The 27476-nt window shown below is 41.7% G+C and overlaps 1 protein-coding gene across 1 annotated transcript in view; it reads right to left on the bottom strand.

The window, feature by feature from the left end:
• Nucleotides 1-9388, bottom strand: part of MARCHF10 (membrane associated ring-CH-type finger 10) — a 93157-nt gene extending 83769 nt beyond the window's left edge. The window contains 1 exon segment of the mRNA XM_064270958.1: nt 9141-9388. The gene's annotated coding sequence lies outside the window, so the exon portion shown is untranslated.
• Nucleotides 9389-27476: the final 18088 nt, after the last annotated feature.

Raw genomic sequence — 27476 nt, 5'->3', positions numbered from 1 at the left:
AGAATGGGTGAGGGGAGGAGCAAGTAAAAATGGAAGTGGCAAGACCATTGGGAATATATCACAGTAATCCAGATGAAACAAAATGGTGACCAGACTTGGGTAGCAACAGTGGAAAAATGAAGATGAGGAGGATCTTCTGTGCCTATGGAAGTATCAGGTGCTATTCCAAGTGTTTACACATATTAACCCATTCAATCTTCACAACAACTCTACAAGGCAGGTGCTATAATTATTGATTTTACAGATGAGAAAACCGAGGCACAAAAGGATTAAGTAACTTGCCTAAGGTTACAGAGTTAGTAAGTGGAAGAGTTGGGATCTGAACCCAGAGACTCTCATGCCAGTGCCCAAACTCTTAACCATGACAGATTTCAGGGATAAGCAGGAGAAAAAATCACCAGGACTCGGTGATTATATGGATGGGGAGGGAGAAGGAAGCACTGAGGGACATGCCCAAGTTACTGGCTAGAGCAGCTACGTGGTTGGTGCCAACAGTCTTTTCAGTAAATTCAAAAGGAGGAGCAGATTTGTGAGAAAATATAGAGTCTGAGGTGCCTGGGTTACAACAAATGGAGGTGTCAAGTAAGCAGTTAGACACAGGGTTCTGGAGCTTATTAGAGAGGTAAAGATTTGGGCATCACTGGCATCTTGGTGACAGCTGAAGGTGTGAAGGGGCTTACCCGGACAGAATGGGTATTGAACAGAGAAGAGGACCCAGGACAAAACTCTGAGGAACACTAAAATTTTAGGAACAGGTAGTTGAGGAGAACCCTGCAAAGGAACCTGAGAAGGAAGAGCCAGAGAAGCAGGAGGAAAACCAGGTGGGTACAGTTTCATAGATGCTGCGAAGAGAGTTTTTCAAGAAGGAAGTTATTAATACTATCGGTGGAGAGCATTTAGTGGAGTGATGAGCTGAAGACAGATTGCAGTGGGTTTTGTAAATGGGAAATGAAATGAGGACGTGGAGACAATGCTTTCAAGTTTGGCTCTGATGGGTGTGGCCTAAATTATGACCAAAACATTTAAGGTCACAAAAATTTTTAAATGGCGCTGTTAATAAAGAGATTGCTAGACTACATCTATGTAGTCATTAAAGGTCCCACACTATTCCTGCTTATTGCCTTGTGAAACTCGTTTATTCACTTCAACACATCATGTTTTAATGACTGCTGGGTGGCATGTGCTGCTCTAGGCTCTGGGAAACAGAGCAATAGAGATGACAGACAACATCCCTGCCCTCAGGTGTATGTATACATTCTGGGGCTTTCCTTCCATCCTCCAGTTTACTCAGTTGTGTAGATATTGGCGTAACCAGGTTCCCCCGACTGGGAGAGTGAACTCTAATGGTAACACGGTGCCTGGCCTGGTAGTTATAAAATCTTACAAGATTCATTGTCTAGGCTGAACAACAGCGAAAACTTGCACTACGCCCTCAAGGATTATTTTCAGTCAAGCATAGAAAGTTGCCACCATTTGTCTGTCAGTTTGTCGTACTGTGGCGGACTGTGTGTTGCTGTGATGTTGGCAGCTATGGCACCGGTACTTCAAATGCCAGCAGGGTCACCTGTGGTGGATAGGTTTCAGTGAAGTTTCCAGACTAAGACAGACTAGGAAAAAAGACCCGATGGTCTATTTCTAAAAAATTGGCCAGTGAAAACCTTATGAATAGCAATGGAACATTGTCTGATACAGTGCTGGAAGATGAGCCTCTCAGGTTTGAAGGCACTCAAAAGACCAATGGAGAGGAGAAGCCTCCTCAAAGTAGACTTGACCTTAATATGTGGATGGAGTCAAGCTTTCAGGACTTCATTTGCTGTTGTGGCAAGACTCAAAATGAGAAAAGACAGCTACAAACATCTATTAGCAATTGAAATAAGGAATGTATGATATAAGAATTTAGGAAAATTGGAAGTCCTCAAAAAAGAAACAGACCATACAACCCAGAAATCCCACTGCTCGGAATATACCCTAGAGAAATAAGAGCCTTCACACAAACAGATATGTGCACACCCATGTTTATTGCAGCACTGTTTACAATAGCAAAAAGCTGGAAGCAACCAAGGTGTCCATCAACGGATGAATGGGTAAATAAATTGTGGTATATTCACACAATGGAATACTATGCATCGATAAAGAACAGTGACGAATCTCTGAAACATTTCATAACATGGAGGAACCTGGAAGGCATTATGCTGAGCGAAATTAGTCAGAGGCAAAAGGACAAATATTGTATAAGACCACTATTATAAGATCTTGAGAAATAGTATAAACTAAGAAGGACACATACTTTTGTGGTTACGAGGGGGGGAGGGAGGGAGGGTGGGAGAGGGTTTTTTACTGATTAGTTAGGAGATAAGAACTACTTTAGGTGAAGGGAAGGACAATACTCAATACACAGAAGGTCAGCTCAAATGGACTGGACCAAAAGCAAAGAAGTTTCCGGGATAAACTGAATGCTTCAAAGGTCAGCGAAGCAAGGGCAGGGATTTGGGGACTATGGCTTAAGGGGACTTCTAAGTCAATTGGCAAAATAATACTATCATGAAAACATTCTGCATCCTACTTTGAAATGTGGTGTCTGGGGTCTTAAATGCTAACAAGCGGCCATCTAAGATGCATCAATTGGTCTCAACCCACCTGGATCAAAAGAGAATGAAGAACACCAAGGTCACATGACAACTATGAGCCCAAGAGACAGAAACGGCCACATGAACCAGAGACTTACATCACCCTGAGACCAGAAGAACTAGATGGTGCCCGGCCACAACTGATGACTGCCCTGACAGGGAGCACAACAGAGAACCCCTGAGGGAGCAGGAGATCAGTGGGATGCAGACCCCAAATTCTCATAAAAAGACCAGACTTAATGGTCTGACTGAGACTAGAAGAATCCCGGCAGTCATGGTCCCCAAACCTTCTGTTGGCCCAGGACAGGAACCATTCCCGAAGACAACTCATCAGACATGGAAGGGACTGGACAATGGGTTGGAGAGAGATGTTGATGAAGAGTGAGCTACTTGTATCAGGTGGACACTTGAGACTGTGTTGGCATCTCCTGTCTGGAGGGGAGATGGGAGGGTAGAGAGGGTTAGAACCTGGCAAAATTGTTACGAAAGGAGAAACTAGAAGGGCTGACTCATTAGGGGGAGAGTAAGTGGGAATATGGAGTAAGGTGTATATAAGCTTATACGTGACAGACTGATTTGATTTGCAAACGTTCACTTAAAGCTCAATAAAAATTATTAAAAAAAAAAAATGAAACAGAATGCTAAAGATTGATATCCTAGGCATTACTGAGCTGAAACGGACTGGTATTGACCGTTTTGAATTGGACAATCATATGGTCTACTATGCCAGGAATGACAAATTGAAGAGGAATGGTGTCACATTCAACTTCAAAAAGAACATTTCAAGATCTATCTCGAAGCACGACACTGTCAGTGATAGGATAATATCCACGTGCCTACAAGGAAGATCAGTTTATATGAATATTATTCAAATTTAGGCACTAACCACTAATGCAAAAGATGAAGAAATTGAAGATTTTTACCAACTTCTGCAGTCTGAAATTGATTGAAAGTGCAATCAAGATGCATTGATAATTATTGGTGATTGGAATGAGAAAGTTGTAAACGAAGACGAAGAATCGGTAGTTGGAAAATATGGTCTTGGTGATAGAAAAAACGACAGGATTTTGCAAGACCAATGACTTATTCATTGCAAATACCTTTTTTTCAACAACATAAAAGGCAACTATACACGTGGATCTCACTGGATGGAATACACACGGGAATCAAATTGACTACAACCGTAGAAAGAGACACGGAAAAACTCAATATCATCAGTCAGAACAAGTCCAGGGGCTGACTGCAGAAAAGACCACAAGCTGCTCAAGTGCAAGCTCAAGTTGAAGCTGAAGAAAATTAGCACAAGACCATGAGGGACAAAGTAAGAACTTGAGTATATCCCACCTGAATTTAGAGACCAACTCAGGAATAAATTCGACACATAGAACTCTAATGACCAAAGACCAGATGAGTTGCAGGATGACCTTAAGGACATCATACATGAAGAAAGCAAAAGGTCATTTAAAAGACAGGAAAAAAGAAAAGGACCAAAATGGATGTCAGAAGAGATGCTGAAACTTGCTCTTGAACATCGAGTAGCTAAAACGAATAGAAGAAATGATGAAGTGCAAGAGCTGAACAGAAGATTTCAAAGGGCAGCTCAAGAAGACAAAGTAGAGTATTATAATGAAACTGGCAAAGATCTATATTTAGAAAACCAGAAGGGGAAAACATGCTTGCCATTTCTCAAGCTGGAAGAACTGAAGAAAAAAATTCAAGCCTCTAGTTGCAATATTGAAGGATTCTAAGATGAAAGGAATACACAGAGTCACTGTACGAAAAAGAATTGGTTGACAATCAGCCATTTCAGGAGGTAACATATGATCAAGAACCGATGGTATCAAAGGAAAAAGTCCAAGCTACCCTGAAGGCCTTGTTGACCAGGGCTCCAGTAAAAAACAAAGCTCCAGGAATTGACAGAATACCAGCTGAGATGTTTCAACAAACGGATGCAACACTGGAAGTGCTCACTTGTCTATGCCAAGAAATTTGGAAGACAGCTACCTGGCTGAAAAAGATCCATATTTGTGCCCATCCTTTTTTAGATACGTGATCCAACAGAATGGATATTATTGAACAAAACATTAACATCACATGCCAAGTAAATTTTGCTGAAGATAATTCACAAACAGTTGAAGGAGTACATTGACAGGGAGCTGCCAGAAATTTAAGCCAGGTTCGGAAGAGGACTTAGAATGAGGGATATCACTGCTGATGTCGGGTAGACCTTGGCTGAAAGCAGAGAATACTAGAAAGATATTCACCTGTGTTCTACTGATTATGCAAAAGCATTCAACTGTGTGAATCATAACAAATTATGGATAACATTGTAAAGAATGGGAATTCCAGAATACTTCGTTGTGCTCATGAGGAACCTGTACATTGACCAAGAGGCAGTCATTCGAACAGGTACCACGTGGTTTAAAGTCAAGAAAGGTACGTGTCAGAGTTGCAGCCTTTCACCATACTTACTCAATCTGTATGCTTAGCAAATAATTTGAGAAGCTGGACTATATGAAGGAAGAACGGGGCATCAGGATTGGAGGAAGACTTGTTAACAACCTGCGATATGCAGGTGACACAACCTTGCTTGCTGTAAGTGAAGAGGACTTGAAGCACTTACTAATGAAGATCAAAGACTACAGCCTTCAGTGTGGATTATACCTCAACATAAAGAAAACAAAAATCCTCACAACTGGACCAATAAGCAACATCATGATAAACAGAGAAAACACTGAAACGTATTGAAAATATTGAAAAATATTAAGAATTTCATTTTACTTGGCTCTACGATCAAGGCCCATGGAAGCAGCAGTCAGGAAATCAAACGACGTATTGCATTGGGCAAATCTGTTGCAAAAAACCTCTTCAAAGTGTTGAAAAGCCAAGATGTCCCTCTGAGGGCAAAGGTACACCTGACCCAAGCCATGGTAGTTTCAATGGCCTCATATGCATGTAAAAGCTGGACAATGACTAAAGAAGACTGAAGAAGAACTGACGCCTTTGAATTATGGTGCTGGCGAAGAATATTGACTATACTATGGACTGCCAGAAGAATGAACAAATCTGTCTTGGAAGAAGTACAGTCAGAATGCTCCTTAGAAGTGAGGATAGCAAGACTTCATCTCATATACTTTGGATATGTTACCATCCCTGGAGAAGGACATTGTGCTTGGTAAAGCACACAGGGTGAGCAAAAAAGAGGAAGACCCTCAATGAGGTGGACTACACAGTGACGGAAATAATTGGTTCAGACATAGCAATGATTGTGAGGATGGCACAGGATGGCGCAGGGTTTTGTTCTGTTGTACATAGGGTCACTCTGGGTAGAACTGACTTGATGGCACTTAACAACAACAATAAAAAGCTCGTCTTTAAGAGTTGTAATCTAAAACTAAGGAGGCCTGGTGGTATAATGGTTAGGTACTCAGCTGCTAATGAAAGGTTGATAGTTCAAACCCACCCAGCCTCTCTGCAGTAAAAAGACCTGGCAATCTGGTCCCATAAAGATTACGGCCTAGAAAATCCTATAGGGCAGTTCTCCTTTTTCACATGGGGTCACTATGTGCTTGAATCAACTCTATAGCACCTAACAACAAGAATCTAAAACTGGTATCCAATATGTAGTTCCACAGTTTATAGACAAAACCTAATTTTTGTCACCGAGCATTTTAATAGTCATTTTGTGGGACTACATTTTAAAAGATAATTAACTTTTCATATGATTTTGCATCTGCATAGAATCAAATTATGTTCCCACTCTTTCCAGAAAACAACGGTGTTAAAATAGCCAGAAAGATGAACCCTTGCTGGTACTGTTGGAAAGAGAAGCCTGTCTGAATATTAATCAGGCGAAGAACATAAGGAACATAATGGAAATAAGTTAATGGTCACTTAAGGGGCACATCCCAGAGTCCAGTTGGATGATACATTTTGAAGTTAACATAGAAAAGCTAGCGACTCTATCATGGCTTTAGTGTGGTGTTATTTTAAGGAGGCTTCCAAGCCACGAGGCATGAAATAACTTTGTCTAAACAGGTAGGAAATAACACTATTTGAATTACTTGCTAGGTTACCTCTGACTTCACAATCACCTACCGAATAAGGACTTTAAAATTGCCTACAAAAGTCTTTTTTCCCTATGAACTCTCCATTACATTGTATTTTACTATATTTAGAAGCATTGTGGTACCACATGTAATTTCTTATTTGGATATGTTAACACTTTGTGAGATTAAACAAATATCCCAGGAGCCAAGGAAACAGATTATTAGAGCTAGGTTAAAGAGTTGGTAGGTCACCACGGTCTAAGCAACCTCCCTCTGTGTTTCTGAAGTGTCCCTTGAATTTCATACTTCCCGGAAAATTGATAAAACTGCCCGGGATGAACAAGAAACAGAAATAACTGTATGGAAATAAATCTACATGAGATCATGCTTAATTCGTAGATCTCAGCTTTGTGGGCCTACTCAACCAGATGGCCATTTGAAGCCATAAAATTTTCCTCATTAAATATAGACAGGTGAATGTTGGGGATGGGGGAGGATGATCATAAAACGTGGGCAAGGCACATGTTTCTAAAATAGCGTTCTGTGTTCTCTTTCTATTGCTCACCTTTGAACTGCTTCTCAATTTAAAATCCACTCATGGTGATGCACACTTCTGTTTTAAGTCTCTGGTGATAATGTACGGTGCCAGATTTGTGCTTCAGACGTCAACGTAAGAAGCCATATTAAGTAGGGAGGAGGAGGGGGAAAGAAGAAGGGAAGCCTGCTTTGCTGAAAGCAAGAGGAAATGATTCTCCTTGGCCTCAAAATTCTACAAATATATGAAATTTCAATGAGGGAAATTCTAAGAACTTTGTGACATACCCATTCCGCTCTAGTGTAAATTTTCAATGAATTCAAACAGGGGTTCCCTGATTAGGGAGAACAGAATCTGACAGCAGAATATATTTCTTTCAGTTGTCTAAAAAAATCATACCTCTAGGCTGGCCTTCTGTTTTATGATCACATTTGTCAAAATAATTGATTTGAGGGGACTTCTTTTTAATAACAATGAAGATATGTACTATTATTATTATTATTTTACTGTTCTCATATTGGAAAACTCATTAAAGTGAATATTTCAATGGTTCAACCATGTATGGAAAATGTAAATTTAAGCTGTTCTTTAGGCTGAAGTTTCTTGGAAACAAAGTCTAAACAGTTACATTAATACCTGACGTAATTGATGTCCCCCTTTTCCACAATTGGGTGCTTAGAAGGGTTTCAGGAGACCTTATTTAATCTTTCCCACAATTAATTTGTAGTGACAAAAATTAGAGGATTTAAAAAAAATCTTAGTTTCATAAAAATGTCTTGAGTGTAAGCAGCAAAGGCTAGTGAGTTACGTCCAGTTTTCCTAACACTCCCTGACCTCCCTATAGCAGCTTTTGTTGTATGCCCTGCAGCCAAGTCTGACTCATAGGGACCCAGTAGGACAGAGCAGAACTGCCCTCATAGGGTTTCCTGGGCTGTAATCTTTACTGGAGCAGGTCGCCAAGTCTTTTCTCCTGCAGAGTGGTCGGTGGGTTCAATCACTGACCTTTCAGTTATCAGCCAAGCGCTTAACTACTGCGCTACCATGGTTCCTTCTATAGCAGCTACCGAGAGAATATTGTGACCAACAGAAAAGGAGAAGAAACTGGGGCGTGAGGTAGGAGCATGAGCTATTTGACTCTTAAAACCAGTTTGGCTCAGGAAATGGGGGGGGGGTGTAAAAAAAGATTATGGTGATGACTGTGCATATTATTGTGAAACTGTGAAAGGTGTGTGATCATCAAGCCCACAAAAGACAGACTCAACGTGAAATTGTGAAACTTTGTGGGGAGAATGTCACAGGCTTGAAAGCAATTTGGTGCTATCTTATTAATACCAATGGGTGGCGGAACCAGTTAAGCACGGGGTTACTAACCCAAAAGGTGGCGATCTGAACCCGTCCGCAGACACCTTGAAAGAAAGGCCTGGTTATCTACTTCCAGAAGGTCACAACTATTGAAAACCCTATGGCGTAGCTCTACTCTGAAACACACGGGGTCGCCAGGAGTTAGAATTGACATCATGGTAACTGGTTTTGAGTTTTTTTGTTTCATTTTGTTTTTTTGGTGGTATTAATAACAATATCAACAGTTTCGCACTCAGAAACCCAAGGGTGCCGTGGTCAGTGTATACTACCTTTCCAGGACTTGAAGACCAATGGAGTCTGTAGGGAAGTTATGTGGGTGCGGGGCAGCGGCCACTGAGCAAATGGTCAGAGACGCCTCAAAACGTCCCTTTGAGGCAGAACAAAGCGTGCTGTGGCCAGCCTGAGGGAGGAAGCGGCTAGGCCACCAGGCTTCAGGCGCTACTTCCTTCCAGAATCTTACAAAGATTAAGGACTGGTTGTCTCCCGCGTGCTCCCCCCACCGCCTCAGAAGACCAGAGGCCGCTCAGTCGCTGACCAGGCCGGGGCGAGGCGAGGCCCAGCAGTTACCTTGAGGATCACTCCTTTCTTCCCTGCCAGGGTCTAATGGGGCCAAAGGACAGGCAGGCGGGCTGGTCCGCGCCCTAGGAGCCGCACATCAATCGCCCGGGGACCGTCGCCGTCGTCCTCCGCCTCCTCCTCTCACTTCTTCCCTCCCCTCACCAGCCCCTCTTCCTCCTCCTCCTCCTCCCGGAGGCAGCTTTCAGCCGCTGAGGCCGCGCTGTTTAGGGGCGGGGGCGGTGGGGGCGGCTGCTCGGCGTCCTCTCGTTTCCTTGGCAACCAGGCCACCTCCCCCTCCTCGCGCGGGTGCGCGGTGCCGGCCGCCGCGCGCGCGGGGTGTGGGGGCGGGGCGGGGGCTGCAGCCGCGGGCGAGCGGCTCGGCGCGTTCTGAGCCCAGACGAGGGCGCCGCACCGGTTGCCGTGGGAACGAGTCAGGATGCTGTGGGGAAGGGGAATGGTGATGGCGGCACACAGCGAAGAGATGCTAAAGGAGGGGCGGCTTGGCTTTGTCCTCTTGACGTCCATGCCCAGGCCCAGATATCGATGCCTTCGCTCCTTCCCTGAATCCGTGCTGTGATATATATAAAGAATGAGATTAGAAAACAAGAGGGGAAAATATTTTTAATTGAATGGAATAATATTAAAGGCAATACAGGAAAAGAGGAAAAAATACAGTAGTCCTGGAGTTTGAGCTCTGCAGGAGATCTTAGGAATGTTGTGGTCCAATACAAAAAGGAGGAAATAAATGAGCGATTAAAGGAGGCACCCAGGCAGCGGCAGAGCCAAGACCAGAACCCAGGTCTTCTGGTTGTCAGTTTTCTTCACTGCCTTTCCCAAGGAAGGTCTCAGGGGTTTAGACCAGTGTCCATAGTCTTGGAGGGAAGGCACCAGAACCTCTCTCTGCTAGCCTCACCCTCTGCCAGGTTTATTTCTTTCTGTGGTTTTCATAAGCAAAGATAACTCTTCCGTTTACTTTTACATATTTAGGTACCCTATAACCTGCAGGCTGATGTCAAGTTTTGGGCATTTTTGATTGGGTGGAGAGTAGGAGAAAAGGTGAATCGAAATTCTTGTATCTTTCATCAAGCGCCCAGAATCCCTAGGTGTTTATGGTTGGTGTGTCCTCTCTGCCATCCCCCACATCCAGTCAGAGGCAATGTACCCTGCAGCATCACACCCTTCTTACTAGTCTTACCACCACCAACCTAGTTGCGGGCTCCATGATCTCTTAAGAGCCTCCTAACCAGTGCTCCATGTCCTCCATACTCTAACCCCACCATTTTCCTTGTCCTACTATTCACCAAAAGGTTGGCGATTCAAACCCATCCAGCGGCATCCCACAGAAGAAAGTCCTAGCAATCTGCTACCATGAAGTTTACAGCCTAGAAAACCCTATGGGCTCAGTTCTGTTGTGTAACACATGGGGTTGCCATGAGTCAGAATTGACTTGACGGCAATGGGTTTGGTTTTCGGTATAAGTAGCACAAGACTAATGCCATCAGTCCCCTGCTAAGAAGTTCTCAAAGATTCTCCACTGCCCTTGGAATAAAATCCAGCTCTTGACTATGGCTTTCCCTCTGCCCTCCCTCCCCCAGGGCTTGCTTTCTTGCTTCCCCCTCCCCCCCAGCTCCTATTCACTTATACTTCAGCCAGATAGGACTATGTATTACACATAGTTATTCTCTGCCTTCATGCCAACTTCTAAGGCATATCCTGAGTGGGGCCGAGCCCAGACAAAATGTATTTAGGTGAAGTCTTTGTTTTGGGCACTTTGTCATTCAGCCTTCATTGGTCCTCCAGCAGTCCCTAGTACCTTTTCATCCCCAGCCGCCCAAGCCACATTCTGTTCTTCTTCTCAGCTGGCTATCAAGTAATCCTTATTAAAGCATTAACCAATAATTGGAGCATTAACTGATAAGAACTAACCTAAGACCTCTCCCCTATGGTGTTGCCTTTGGAAAGGGGATGCTTAAAGATGCTAAATCTTTAAGACACACTGGATTGAAACTACAGTAACGAAATGATAGGTAGAGAGTTTGTTCTATTGGAGCTGAGATTCCCCCCCAAATAAAAATAATTAAAATGAATTAACAATAATCATTAATGATTAACAAAGTAGAAGAGAAGTGACATGCCCGAAGACACATGGTAAGTACTAGAACCAGGGCTCAAAAGCAGGGGTTTCCATTTCCAGTTCCATAATGTTGCACATATTTATGCCTGTTCCCAAGAAAGGTGATCCAACCAAATGTGGAAATTATAGAACAATATCATTAACATCACACACAAGCAAAATTTTGCTGAAGATCATTCAAAAACGGCCGCAGCAGTATATCGACACGGAACTGCCAGAAATTCAGGCCGGTTTCAGAAGAGGACGTGGAACCAGGGATATCATTGCTGATGTCAGATGGATCCTGGCTGAAGGCAGAGAATACCAGAAGGATGTTTACCTGTGTATAATTGATTATGCAAAGGCATTTGACTGTGTGGATCATAACAAACTATAGATAACGCTGCGAAGAATGGGAATTCCAGAACACTTAATTGTGCCATGAGGAATCTTTACATAGATCAAGAGGCAGTTGTTCGGACAGAACAAGGGGATACTGATTGGTTTAAAGTCAGGAAAGGTGTGCGTCAGGGTTGGATTCTTTCACCATACCTATTTAATCTGTATGCTGAACAAATAATCTGTATGCTGAACAAATAATCTGAGAAGCTGGACTATATGAAGAAGAACGGGGCGTCAGAATTGGAGGAAGACTCATTAACAACCTGCGTTATGCAGATGACACAACCTTGCTTGCTGAAAGTGAAGAGGGCTTGAAGCACTTACTAATGAAGATCAAAGACCACAGCCTTCAATATGGATTACACCTCAACATAAAGAAAACAAAAATCCTCACAACTGGACTAATGAGCAACATCATGATAAACGGAGAAAAGATTGAAGTTGTCAAGGATTTCATTTTACTTTGATCCACAATCAATAGCCATGGAAGCAGCAGTCAAGAAATCAAAAGACTCATTGCGTTGGGCAAATCTGCTCTAAAGGACCTCTCCAAAGTGTTGAAGAGCAAAGATGTCACCCTGAAGACTAAGGTGCACCTGACCCAAGCCATGGTATTTTCAATCACATCATATGCATGTGAAAGCTGGACAATGAATAAGGAAGACCGAAGAACAGTTGACGCCTTTGAATTGTGGCGTTGGAGAAGAGTATTGCATATACCATGGACTGCCAAAAGAATGAACAAATCTGTCTTAGAAGAAGTACAACCAAAATGCTCCTTAGAAAGATGGCAAGACTGCGTCTTACATACTTTGGACATGTTGTCAGGAACAATCAGTCCCTGGAGAAGGACATCATGCTTGGCAGAGTACAGGGTCAGTGGAAAAGAGGAAGACCCTCAACAAGGTGGATTGACACAGTGGCTGCAACAATGAGCTCAAGCATCACAACAATTGTAAGGATGGTGCAGGACCGGGCAGTGTTTTGTTCTGTTGTGCATAGGGTCACTATGAGTCAAAACTGACTCGACGGCACCTAACAACAACTAACAACAATGTTGCATATGAGTAAGAAAAACCCTTTGGTATGTATTGGAACCAGATTTTTTTCTTCTCTATCAAGATCTGTATAAAATAACACTGTTGTTGTTTGCCATCAAGTTGATTGTGACTCATAGCAAAACCCCATGTGACAGAATAGAACTGCCCTACAGGGGTTTCTAGGCTTTTGCCAGTGGAGCCATGGGGTGGATTTGAACTAGCAACATTTTGGTTAGCAGCAGAATGCTTAACCATTGTACCACCAAGGCCTCTTTAAAATACCTCAAAAGATTGCTGAGGATTAAATGAAAGAGGACAAACATTTAGCATCATGCTTGGTACAGAGTAAACAATAATCGGCACCTTCTGAGCCATATTTTTAAGATTTTATTCAGTACACAAGAGTGTAAACCACAAATATTAAAAATTTTTAAATATCCAGGTTTGGAGAGGTCACCTTATCCCAATTTTAAACTTTTCTCTATTTATTTCAAACGTATTTGAAAACTTAAGTTCTATGAAAAGAATCATGAGCCCTTGAAGGAAGGTGATAGTAACAGAGGTCAACCTGTAACAAGTTCTAGAGTAACTCCAACTTTAGTGTTTAATGAATAAACTTAGCTTTCCATGTAAATGACAAGTTCCGATGAATTCTAGCATCAAAGGAAGAGAACAATCAAGGCGAAGGGAAAAAAAAATCCTTGATTGGGGAAAGGATTGTCTACTTATTACTTTTTGCATAATATCCCTGGTAGATGATGAATAAATGAAGAAAAAAATTAAGATTTAAGTCAGTGTTGTTAGGTGCTGTCGAGTCATAGCTACCCTATGTACAACAGAACGAAACGCTGCCTGGTCCCGCACCACCCTCATGATCGTTGCTGTGCTTGAGCCCATTGATGCAGCCACTGTCAATTCATCTTATTGAGGGTCTTCCCTTTTCTCCTGACCCTCCCCTGACCAGAGACTGTCCTGCTCCAGGGACTGGTCCCTCCTGATAACATGTCCAAAGTACGTGAGATGAAGTCTCGACATCCTCGCTTTTATACAGCATTCTGGCTATACTTCTTCCAAGACACATTTATTCGTTCATTTGGCAGTCCATGGTGTATTCAATATTCTTCATCAACATCGCAATTCAAAGGTGTCAATTCTTCTTTGGTCTTCCTTATTCATTGACCAGCTTTTGCATACATATGAGGAGAGCTGTAAAACTGTAACTCTTTAAAGAGGTCTCTTGCAGCAGATTTGCCCAAGGCAATGCATCTTTTGATTTCTCGACTGCTGCTTCCATGGGTGTTGATTGTGAATGCAAGTAAAATGAAATCCTTGAAGACTTGAATCTTTTCTCTGTTTATCATGATGCTGCTTATTGGTTCAGTTGTGAGAATTTTGTTTTCTTTATGTTGAGGTGTAATCCACACTGGAGCCTGTAGTCTTTGATCTTCATCAGTGAGTGCTTCAAGCCCTCTTCACTTTCAGCAAGCAAGGTTGTGTCATCTGCATATCACAGGTTGTGAGTGAGTCTTCCTCCAATCCTGATGCCCTGTTCTTCTTCATATAGTTCAGCTTCTTGGACTATTTGCTCACCATACAGAATAGAGTATGTATGGTGAAAGGATACACCCCGACACACACATTGCTGACTTTAAACCATGCAGTATTCCCTTGTTTTGTTTGAATGACTGCCTCTTGACCTAGGTACAGGTTCCTTATGAGCATGATTAAGTGTTCTGGAATTCCCATTCTTCACAATGTCATCCATAATTTGTTATGATCCACACAGTTCGATGCCTTTGCGTAGTCAGTAAAACATACATAAATATTTGTCTTAGTTATCTAGTGCTGCTATAACAGAAATACTAAGTGGATGGCTTCAATGAACAGAAATTTATTCTCTCACAGTCTAGGAGGCTAGAAGTCCAAATTCGGAGTGCCAACTCTAGAAGTCTTTCCCTCTCAGTTCTGGAGGAAGATCCTTGTCATCAATCTTCCCCTGGTCTGGGAGCTTCTCAGCGCAGGAAGCAAGGGTCCAAAAGATTCACTCTACTTCTGGCACCGCTTTCTTGGTAGTATGAGGTCCCATGTCTCTCTGCTTGCTTCTCTCTTTCATATCTTAAAAGATAATGATGTAAGACACAATCTAATCTCGTAAATTGTGTCCTGCCTCATTAACACAGTTGCCACTAATCTCACCTCATTAACGTCACAGAGGAAGGATTTACTGCTCATTGGAAAATCACGTCAGATGACAAAATGGTAGACAATCACACAATACTGGGAATCATGGCCTAACCAAGTTGACACATATTTTGAGGGGACACAATTAAATCTATGACAACACCTTTCTCACGTTCTCTGCTTTCAGCTAGAATCCATCTGACACCAATGATATCCCTCATTCTATGTCCCCTTCTGAGTCCGGCTTAAATTTCTAGTAGTTCCCTCTCCATGTAGTGTTGCAACCGCTTTTGAATGATCTTCAGCAAAATTTTGCTTTTGTGTGATATTAATAATATTGTTTGATAATTTCTGCATTTGGTTGGATCACCTTTCTTTGGAATAGGCGCAATATGGATCTATTCCAATTGGTTGGCGAGGTAGCTGTCTTCCAAATTTCTTGGCATAGATGAGTGAGCACCTCCAGCACTGCATCCATTTGTTGAAACATCTCAGTTGGCATTTGGTCAATTTCTGGAGTCTTGTTTTTTACCAATGTCTTTAGTGCAGTTTGGATTTCTTCCTTTGGTATCATTGGTTCTTGATCATATGTTACCTCCTGAAATGACTGAATGTCAACCAAATCTTTTTGGTACAGTGACTCTGTGTATTCCTCCTATCTTCTTTGATGCTTCATGCGTCATTCAGTATTTTGTCCATAGAATCCTTCTTATTGCAACTCGAGGCTTGAATTTTTTCTTCAGTTCTTTCAGCTTAAGAAATGCCAGGCATATTTTTCCTTTTCATTTTCTAACTCCAGGTGTTAGCACATTTCATTAGAATACTTTATTTTGTCTTCTCAAGCCACCCTTTGAAATCTTCTGTTCAGCTCTTTTACTTCATCATTTCTTCCTTTCTCTTCAGCTACTGTACTTCAAGAGCAAGTTTCAGAGTCTATTTTGACATCCATTTTTGTCTTTTCTTCCTTCCTGTCTTTTAATAACCTCTCGCTTTCTTCATGTATGATGTCCTTGATGTCATTCCACAATTTGTCTGGTCTTCAGTCACTAGGGTCAGTGCGTCAACTCTATTCTTGAGATGATCTCTAAATTCAGGTGGGATATACTCAAGGTTGTACTTGACTCTCTTGGACTTGTTCTAATTTTCTTCAGCTTCAGCTTAAACTTGCTCATGAGCAATTGATGGTCTGTCTGTTCTGTAGTCAGCCCCTGGCCTTGCTGTGACTGATGATATTGAGCTTTTCCATCTTCTCTTTCCACAGATGTAGTCGATTTGATTCCTGTGTATTCCATCCAGTGAGGTCCACATATATTTAAAAAAAAAAATTTTTTTTTTTTCAGTGAGGTCCACACATATAGTCACCATTTATGTTGTTGAAAAATGTATTTATGTTGTTGAAAAAGGTACTTATAATGAATAGGTGGTTGGTCTCACAAAATTTTGTCTTGTACTCTCTGGCATCATTTATATCACCAAGACCATATTTTCCAACTACCGATCCTTCTTCGTTTCCAACTTTCGACCTCCAATCACCTGTAATTATCAGTGCACCCTGATTGCATGTTCAGTCAGCTTCAGACTGCAGAAGTTGGTAAAAAACTTCAATTTCATCATCTTTGGCCTTAGTAGTTGGTGTGTAAATTTGAATAATAGTCATATTAACTGGCCTTCCTTGTAGGCGTAAGGATATTATTCTATCACTGACAGTGTTGTACTTCAGGATATATCTTGAAATGTTCTTTTTCATGACGAAAGCAATGCCATTCCTCTTCAATTTGTCATTCCTGGCATAGTAGACCATACGACTGTTCGATTCAAAATGGCCAATACTAGTCCATTTCAGCTTACTAATGCCTAGGATATCAATGTTCATGCATTCTATTTCATTTTTAATGATTTTCATTTTTCCTATATTCTTACTTCATACATTCTATGTTCTGATTATTAATGGATGCTTGCAGCTGTTTCTTCTCATTTTGAATTATGCCACATCAGCAGATGAAGGTCCCGAAAGCTTGACTCCATCCACATCATTAAGGTGGACCCTACTTTGAGGAGGCAGCTCTTCCCTAGTCATCTTTTGAGTGTTTTCCAACTTGAGGGACTCACCTTCCGGCACTATATCAGACAATGTTCTGTTGCTATTCACAAGGTTTTCACTGGCTAACTTTTTTCAGAAGTAAACTGCCGGGTTCTTCTTCCTAGTCTTAGTCTGGAAGCTCAGCTGAAACCTGTCTGCCATGGGTGAGCCTGCTTGTATTTGAATATCGGTGGCATAGCTTCCAGCATCATATATCACCAAGAAACAAGAGCCAAGAGTGGAGCACCTCTTCTGAACCTGGGGTCTCTGTGCTGAGAAGCTACTCAACCAGGGAAGATTGATGACAAGGATTTTCCCCAGAGCCAACGGAAAGAAAGTCTTCCCCTGGAGCTGGCACCCTAAATTCAGACTTCTAGCTTTCTAGACAGTGGGAGAATAAATTTCTCTTTGTTAAAGCTATCCCCTTGTGGTATCTTTGTTATAGCAGAGCTAGATAACTAAGACAGAATTTGGTACCGGGAGTGGGGTGCCACTATAACAGATACCTAAAATATGGAAGCATTTTGAAACTGTTAATGGATAGAGGCTGGAAGAGTTTTAAAGTACCTAATAGTAAAATTCCCCACTCATCTGTCAGTTTATTTACTGTGGGGACTTGCATGTTGCTGTGATTCTAGAAGCTATGCTATTTAAGGCAATAGTAGATTCTAATGATTGAGCTATTTCCTATTTGCAAATAAGTATTGAGATGTTCTTCAGTTTGATCTAAGAGTTGCACAAGAAACAAGTATAAAATTTCAGAAGTAGACCATGTATGAAGTTTCAGGAATAACACTTTTGGGGGAAATATTTAATTCGATGCAAAGAGTAAGCTTTCCAGAGGGTTAGCTATACATTCTAAGCTTCCCAAAGCTTCTAAAACTAGAACTTTTAGCAGCCTCATAGGGACCTGGCCCAATAGCTCACTTGAGCTGGAGCAACTCACCCTTTCTCTGTTCACCCAATATTTCCTCTTCCCAAGACAGAGTCTAATTAGATTCCTTTGTCAGTATCTAATTGGGAGCTCTCCTGCTGGACTAAGAGCTTCATAATTCCTCTCAGTAGGAGATGGCTTCCTTCATATAAAAAAATATGCTTGTTTTTGCCTTGGGCCTTGCCATAACTAATGGGTTCCCTTTCTCATCAGTTGAGGCCAGGATGGTGGTGTCGCCATCATTTAATACACATGATGTGGGCCATGGTATTTTGTTCACAAAAAGACTGTCTAGGATCAGCTTTCCTGAGAAGGGGACATGGGGTACGTCAGTCCTGTAGAGCTTCATGGGTTCCCTTCCAGCACCTTTGTGCAGAGGATTCACCTGACCCATATCTAAAAATGGTTAATGGTTTACTGAGTAGCCTGTGGGATGTTGTGATATTCTGCATTGATCCCAGAGCTATATTTAGCCAGGCTGTAAATATGCAATGTGACCACCTTTTAACATCAATCACTAAAAGTGGTCTTATATTGATGTCATTAAGATGGCTAGACAGCTTGGTAGACTGTTTTGAGGTGAGCCCCTAAACTATGCGTATATTTTAATGGCTGTCGTTTAAGTTCCAGAATTGGGCCTTTGGTTTTATAGGAACAGAAACTTCCTTTCGGCTAATTCAGAGATGATATTTTTAGGAACTGATTCTCAGCAATCCCACTCACTGGCAACTGAATTGTCATTCACCTGAGCAAGTTATTATTTATTCCAGAGAATAAAGCTGCAGGCTGACCAGCCCTGATTATGTGCACAAGATACTTCCTCCCAGTGGAAAAGCATCCCCAGGAGATCAAATTACAGATCAGAGGTTGTTCCAGTGAACAGTGAATTAGCTTAAAGGGAAATGAGCATTCTTAAGGGATATCTCCAGCAGGTCAAGGTGTGTTTAAGGAATAATCTTCCTCCCTCTAGGGAAATTTCAATCTGGATGACTGATTTGGATTATTCACTTCAAAGCTTTTGGAAACTTTTACCACAACTTTGTTTCAGGTAACTGCTTTTTGATCGACTTCACGGGACCATTTATCTTCCATTGATGCCATTATCAGCTTAGTTTAGAGTCAAGAAAAAAATCAAACCTATTGTTGTTGAGTCAGTTGTGACTCATAGCAACTCTATAGGATGGAGTAGAACTGCCCCACAGGATTTTCAAGGAGTGGCTGGTGAATTCAAACTGCTGGCCTTTTGATTGGCAGCCGGAGCTCTTGACCACTGTTCCACCAGGGCTCCTTAGAGTCAAGATTTGACTTAAAATCCCAGCACTGGCACTTGCTGTTGATAGCGAACAATGTTCATCAACTCTTTGCACCTCAAGATCCTCATAGTTAAAATGGGAATAGCCAGGGTCTCCTTAACTAGGTTGCTGTGAGAATTAGTGAAATAAAGAATGTAGAGTTTCTGTCATTGTCCCTGACACATAGTAGCTGCTCAGCAAATGGTTGTTGTTATTAGTTGCTGTTGAGTTGGTTCCGACTCATGGTGACCTTATGTATAACAAAACAAAACGTTGGTCAGTCCTGTGCCATCTTCATGATTGTTGAGTCCATTGTTGTGTCTATCAACAAACGGAGATTTGATTCTCCTTGCTGAGATCTGAAGATGTCCCAGAGATGCATTGCCAATAAATTTACAAAACATCGCTAAAAGTTTGTTATTTCTTTAAGATGCTAATCTTAGTTACTAATATTATTGTGGTTAATTTTATATTGATTATTTTTTTATCCTGAATTTCAGAGAGTGATATTTTATGACCTTATCCCTCCATTGTGAGGGTGTATCCAATTTGGGGCTTGCAGCCATCCTTGATCTAAATTACTATGAAATTTAGTAATGCCAGTTGGGCTTTCACAGGTCAGATATTTGAGATCTGATTCTCTTGTGGACTAAAGTAGACTCTATCAGAGATTGGCAAACTCCCTAAAATTAATGAAAAAGAAAATTATATCCTTTGAGGTATCCCTTAGAATTTTCCTCTTTTGGAGTTGTAGCTGGGCTATTGTGTTGTTCTACAAAGAGGGGGCAAACTCATTAACGTTTTTGGATCCTGTACTGTTGAGAAAGTTCTTCAAAGTTCAAAAAGGCTTGGATTTCTTTATCCATTTTGGAAGCTCCAGTCTTTTCAAAGCCCTTCATTAAGGCAATTGATGCGTTGGACACAAGATTGGATGCGATTATAAGAATTTGAGAACATAAAACATACTGCCTTTTTGGATTTCTGAAAAATTATTACCAAAGGAAAGGATTTGACTTCGGTCCAAAAGGAGTATCTGATTTGTTTGGGCTTTGGATAAACTCAAGCTATACATGTTTGGCCAAGAGTTTAATTTGTGGACTGATCATCGAGCCCTGAGCAAGTACTCAGGCTTCAGAAAGCTATGATAGCATGTTGCAGAGCTGTTGTGGAACCATCGAGACTCCTACATGAGCATTAAACACATTTCTGGACAGATAAATACTCAGGCAAAAAAAAAATCCTTTTCATCAAGAGGGCAAGGGAACAGGAGCCTTGAGCAACTCCTGAACTTTCATGAAGTGGATGTTACTCTGTGATGTTTGTTTGGATAAAAGTGCAGAGTAAGTTAGGAGGGGAGAAAGGAACAACCAAAAGGCAGCATGTTAGAAGGGCAGGGGCACTGATGTGGGGGATAGCACCCCTCCTTTCTAATCATCCATTTCCTGGTCAATCCAGTCATGGAAGTGTTGCTCTGTGGAGTACCTTCACACTCCCAGGAACAGAGTGGGGATCCCTCGGACAATAGCACCACCCAGATAAGCATTTATCCCTGGCATAAAATATTCCCAACATTTGCCCTTATTTCTCTTCAGAGATCTTTCTTTTGTGGTTCTCTTTCTGTCTTTCTGATTACACAGAAGAAACATCAGATTAGCTGACACTCTAATTTCTTTCTTTAATCCTTTGTGGCTTCTCATTGCCTCTGCCTCACCCAGGACGGCTGCTTACCTCCCTTTTAACTAGAGGGTGGCCTGGTCTAGGTATTCGCTTCGAGGCATAGGTGGGAACTAGGCTTAGAGCAGCAGGGAGGAGGAAGAGACAAAGCAAGGGTGGGCTATTGAGGACTGCTGCCAGTGTTCAATGCTGTGCATCCTAAATCATGATTCTGGAACATTCCACCCCATTCATGCATTCATTTAATCAACAAATATTTATTGACTGTCTAGTTGGTGTCAGGGACAATTTACAAGCAGACAAATCAATAAATATACACTGAGAAATAATAATTAGTGCCGGGACACAATGCGGTGCAGTGCTAAAGAATACTGGGGATGGCAGTGGGGAAGGTGGGAACCTATTTAGACAGGCAGTCAGAGATGGTCTCCTTGGGTAAGACCAACAGAAAAGGGGGTGGAAAAGGGGCACAGGACAATCCAGGTGGAGGAAACAACATTGGGAAGGTCCTGAGATGAGAGAGCACTTGGGGGCTTAAAAAACCAAAAGGAACCCACTGTAGCTGAAGACCATAGAGAGATAAGACGGGTGAGGTTGCAAGAGTCAGGATTTTATTCTAAGTATAGTACTAACCAAGAGGTCGGCAGTTCGAATCCACCAGGCACTCCTTGGAAACTCCATGGGGCAGTTCTACTCTGTCCTATAGAGCCGCTATGAGTTGGAATCAACTCGATGGCAGTGGGTTTTGGTTTATAGTGGAAAGCCATGGAACGGATTTAAAGTGTATGTGCGCGTATGTGTATGTATACATGCATGTATGTATGTGCCCACGCATGTGTATGTATACATGCCTCTGTGTGTGTGTGAGAGAGAGAGAAAGAGACAGAGAGAGAGAGAGAGGGTGTGGAGTATATGTTGCAGTCTATTGTTGAGACCCATGAGGAGGTTCCTCACTAGAATTGGTAGTTATGACCTCATGGTCCCTGTTTCAGCCTTTAAGATGGAGCTCTGGTGGTGCAGTGGTTAAGAGCTACGGCTACTAACCTATTTCAGCCTTTAAGAAAACAGTCATTCAAGCGTATGTTTGTCCACTGGAATGAGATAAGATAATCAAAGATGAATTATCTAAGATATTTCTCCTAGTTCCAGGACACTGAAGTGACCTGATGCCCCACGTGGGTAGTAAATCCAGATTTTTAACTTCCAGCCTCTCGTTACAATGCATTCTGTCATGATATCCCTTATTGTTGCATTTAAGTCACATGCCAAGCCTTGCTCCTTTTACTCCTCCTCCTTCCGTCTTTTCTTTCTCTCCTAATCTCATCTGCTTCTCCTTCCTCTTTCCTCCTTTCCCCTCCCTCACGATTCCCACTTCCCCTCTCTTCTCTCTCTGCCTTTCTCACCAGGAGTCAGAGTTACTTGCCAAACCACAGCTCTTAGATTTCTATTTTCCCAAACAAATTTCTTGGCTGGTTTTATAAACTTTTGTAATTGGTTCTCTCTTTTCCTTCCATGCTCGTCCTTCTCTGGTTCCACTCACCTCTCCTGGATCACCTTCTCCTCTCCACTCTCTCCTCCTTCTAGAACATAACACACCCTTGCTCTAGCCCTGTAAAAAGATGACGTGAAGGAGTTAACCACATATGACATCAGTGTAGGGCCAGCAGTACAGTGGAAGGCAGTTCTTGAAAACCAGACAGAACAGAAGGTATTACTGTGCAACATCCCTTCTGAGACTCCCTGCACCCTCTGAGTCAGAATAATGAGAGAACATTCTTAAAACATGACTTAACCACGCTCAGTCCTCAAACAAATTCCTGGATGCCTGTGGAATACACTCTCCCAGCAAGTCTGAGCACAGAACGTTTGGGGCTGGCTTGTTAGCACTCTTCTTTTCAGAGTTGCTGCCTCTACAAGACTCCTTCGGAGCGGTTGCTTTGTTCCTCAGACACATCATGGTGACCTCTCATGGCTGCCTTTCCATATTTTTGTGTTGCTGTGCCTGGGTCTTTTGGCCTGGGGGTGTTTGAGTGCCTTTGACATCACACTTTCAAGGGCAGAAAGTTATGGAAAATTCCTCTCAAATATAGAAAAAGAAGCTGTATATTGTCCATTTCCAAAATAAAGAAGAGGTAGAGATTCGAGATTCAGTTTGTCCTTTATTTCACCTACACCTGGGAGTTGCTTTTTTTTTTTTTTTTTAATACAGGCAACTTATCTGAATGGATTTTAAGAAATTAATTTAACTGAAAAATGATTAAATTATGAAGGGAGGAAAAAGCATGCGGTTGGCATCAGGCCGGGTCAGGGGCCACTGCTAATGCAATATTTCATCAATTGACTCATTGCTAGTCTTTCATTGATGTGATTTCATTTCTCAAATAGCTCTTATCGTGGCAGGCTGGCATTAGATACATTGAACAGACGCCTTATAATCATTACAGTGTGTTTTATTTAAAATTTTTAAAAGCCATTTTAGATATATTCCTATATATGTATACATCCACAGAGAGATTTTATAAATGTTCAGACAAGGGCTCTGAGTGAACACTAGGGCAAGTGTTAAATTTATACACTGTAGGGCCCTTCATGCATTTCAAAGAGCTCCATGCAGAGTCATGTTAAGCTTGTTTCATACCCATTGAATATACCATTATCTTCCTTTAATACACTGAAGAAACCAGAGGACAAAGAGGTCCCCTGTGTGCCTTATCCAAGGCTACACAACTGTTGCTGGGACCTTGAGCTTTCTGAATACCAGGCACTTACTTACAATCTACCACAAGTGCTGGCAACCAGTGGGAGATCAGTTTGTTAAAAAGTATAAGATCCTATGATTCTGGGGGGAGGGTTCTGATATACTCTGCTTTAATTTATTTCTTTTAATAAATAATTTAATACAAATTAGAGTAAAACAAGTCACCATAATGTCTTTCTTGTGGAAACCCCCTGAGGTTGTGGGTAAAGCAGTACCGCAGGTCCATGGGAAAGGGTAGAGCCACATTCGGCAGTATGTAAACAGGATATGTGCACATGGGTGGTGGTGTCTTCATGCCCCAACCTGTCCTATGTCTCCTCCCCATCATCTTTGTTTCAAAAGGTTGTGTCCAGAGTTTGGACACGTAGACAGTCTCATGCAGGAGTTTGCAACCTCCTTAGCCTGGGATGATAGACCCTCTGGGTACCCCAGTGAGACAGGAAGTCATATTCATGTACTCATTCATCAAACGCTTAGCAAGCACTTGCTAGATGCAAAGTACTGTGCTAGGCTCACCCAGAAGATCAGACACAGTCTCTGTGCTTATGGGGGAGGAAGGAAAGTAAACAAGACGACGTAGTAAGCTCTACAGTAGAGGTAGGTGTGGGTCTGGGAGAGGGTGAGTGGGAGAGGAAGGTTCTCACTGTGAGGCATGGCCAAGTGCTTCCACATATGGCTTGAGGCCCACTCCAGGGTGCCCAGTGGTATGGCAGTTCCCTGCAGATGGAGGCATTTCTCGGCAGTGCCAGACACCGGCTAGACTGTGAGCAAGATGACGTCTGCTGTCAGATCTCCCATCCTTCCTGTCTGTGCCCTTTGCCTCCCTCCCACACGTTTCTTTTCCACACTGTCAGGAGGGGTGCCCTAACAGTCTTGTCAAAATCTGCTCAGGGCAGCACACGTAGTCAATCAATACCTACTGAATTGCCTTGATCTGAAAAGTATTCACATTGAGGTATCAATGACTGATACGGGGTGCGCCTGGGAGCGTGTGCTTTTTAAAGGCCTCAAAGCTTCAGCTCTAACCGTGGAATTGCAGTCCTCAACCAGCTAAAGAGAACAGTTTTCTCAGTGTGCTGGAGTCTTCCTGGCACCCCTGAAGTCACACATGCTGGACGGTTGCCCACTCTTTTCTTTGAAAGCTGGCCCTGTTTCCAACCATTCAGTCTTACATGTTTTCCCTCCCCTGCCCTCCATTGTAGTCGTATGATAAGGCAAGGATGGGGGCCGATAATTACTAATCTGAGAGCTTTGAGTGGAAATCACACAATGCTGCAGAAACAACTGCTTTGAAGCATTTGAGGGACCAAAAAAAATGAAAAACCAAGTTGCCACTGAATGGGATATTTAGATGTGATCCCTTCTAAATGTACTCATTAATTTAGATCAGTGTTTACCAAATTAGATCAATGTTTCCTCCTTGAGGACAGAATTGGCAGTGTAAGTGAACACATGAATGGGGAAGATATTGTTAACAGGTAGCTATGTAACAAAATGTTGGTTAAAAAAAAAAATTTTTTTTTTTTTTTACATGATGTTATATGTGCCCTGGTTGGTGCAAACAGGTAATGCTTTGCTCCGCTGCTAACCAAAAAGTTGGAGGTTCAGATCCACATAGAGGCGCTTTGGAAGAAAGGCCTAGAAATCTGCTTCTGAAAAACTAGTCATCAAGCAGTTCTACTCCAAAATGCATGGGGTCACCATGAGTCAGAATCGACTCAAAGGAAACTTTTTTTTTTTTTTTAATGTTAGGTTAAAAGAAGGGAAAAATGACCAGTAATTTCCACATTATTTTCCCACTAGTAGTGCTCCACTAGAATTCTCCCAAGAGCTATATTAGGGTTACTGTCCTACTGGGCTAAAGTATTGCTTTTGATTTGTGTATGCCCCACCCAGCTAAGATTGTGTAGTTTCAGTCAGACCTATTAAGAATAGTCTCCTAGTAGGAGGGCATGCAGTAAAGGCCAGTAAATGAATGTTTTTCAAACCCCCAACTTAGTTTATTATGAGTAGCTGTCTTTTTTAAAAAACACTATAAACTTCAATTAAAATCTCAGAAAGTGGACACCTCTTAGCTAGCACTGTCCAATAGATGTATGTGAGTCATGTAGGTAACTGTAATTTTTTTAGTAATCACATTTGAAAAAGCAAAAAGAAATGTGAAATTAATTTTAATAATATATTTTTGAGCCCACTATATTAAAACATGGAAACCCTAGTGGTGTAGTAGTTAAGAGCTATGGCTCCTAACCAAAAGGTCGGCAGTTCGAATCCACCAGGTGCTCCTTGGAAACCTTACGGGGCAGTTCTACCCTGTTCCATAGGATTGCTATGAGCTGGAATCGACTCGCCGGCAAACAGCTTTGGTTTTTTGATATATTAAAAGATCATCATTTCAACATATAATCAATATACAAATTATTAATGAGATATTTTGCATGCTTTTGGGGTGGGTACTAAATATTCAAAGTCTGGTATATATTTTCTACTTCCGGCACATCTCACCTGGGACTAGTCACATTTCAGGTGCTCAATAGCAACATATGGCTGGTAGCTACCTTATACTAAGCAGCTCTTGGTATCTTTTAAATGGCAACAATTTAAATACCTTCTCAGATAAAAACACAATGTGGGAATCAGTGGGCTTTGGATAAGTGATACCTGGATATGGTGTAGAGAGTGAATTTAAGGGAATAGGTATTAGAATTTGAGAGTTCTGATCCAGGCCTCTCTTACTATGACTTACTATGAAAATGAAAAGATATGGTCATAAAAAAAAAAACAAAAACAAAAACTCCATATATATATACACATTTTTTAATATGAAATGAATATTCTCCGCTGGCAATCTGACAAAGGTGAAATAAACAGGGCAAATGGCTATTCTCCTGATACCAGCTTCCAAGCCACTGAGGCCACAAAAGTGAAGAATGAGAAGGAGCCTTGGAGATCATCTGGAATTGTGGCTTTTCTCCCTCTTTGTGCATCAGAATCTCCTAGGAGAGCTTTAGGAAAATACTGATTCCTGGGCTTCCATCTCAGAGAATCAGAGTCAATTGGTCTGAAAACCAAAAAACAAAAACAAACAAAAAAACAAACCAATTGCCTTTGAGTAGATTCCAACTCATAGCTATCCTATAGGACAGACTAGAACTACCCCATAGAGTTTCCAAGGTGGTAATCTTTAAAGCATCTTTCTCCTTTGAAGTGTCTGGTGGGTTCGAACTCTTGACCTTTTGGTTAGCAGCTGAGCACTTAACCACTGGGCTACCAGGGCTCCTTGAAATAACCTTAAGATGTTAATAATAATAGGCTAGGGCTTTTCTGTCAACAGTTTAAGAGTTGATGCTGAATTACCCTTCCTCTGAAGTATTTATAGATCAAAAATAACAGTTACTTGTGAAGCATAAACCAAAAACCAAACCCATTGCTCTTGAGTTGATTCCTACTTATAGGAATCCTGTAGGACAGAGTAGAACTGCCTCACTGGGTTTCCAAGGAGAGGCTGGTGGATTTGAACTGCTGACCTTTTGGTTAGTAGCTGAACTCTTAACCACTGTGCCACCAGGGCTCCATTTGTGAAGCATAGTAGAGATTAATATAAAATATGCATGTCATTTATATCTTGGCTATTTCTCCCTACACCTAACCTTGAATTTTGCCACAGTTCCTTTTTAAATGTTAAAAACTTAAAATTAGAATATGTGCTTGTGAGAATCTGTCTCAGGTACATTTCTGTGAAAAAGCTCCACTGTTCCCAAATAACCAGAGATGGGTAACAGTTTCTGACAAGAACTGGAGGGAACAGGATTAAACAAAAATTAGAGCGATTGTATTTTATCTAAAACCTTCAAGTCTTTGGAAAGCGGCT

This window comes from Loxodonta africana, chromosome 18 (genome assembly GCF_030014295.1).
Source record: "Loxodonta africana isolate mLoxAfr1 chromosome 18, mLoxAfr1.hap2, whole genome shotgun sequence".
NCBI lineage: Eukaryota > Metazoa > Chordata > Mammalia > Proboscidea > Elephantidae > Loxodonta > Loxodonta africana.
Note: the sequence above shows the minus strand (reverse complement) of the source record. Positions and strands in the feature narration are given on the sequence as shown.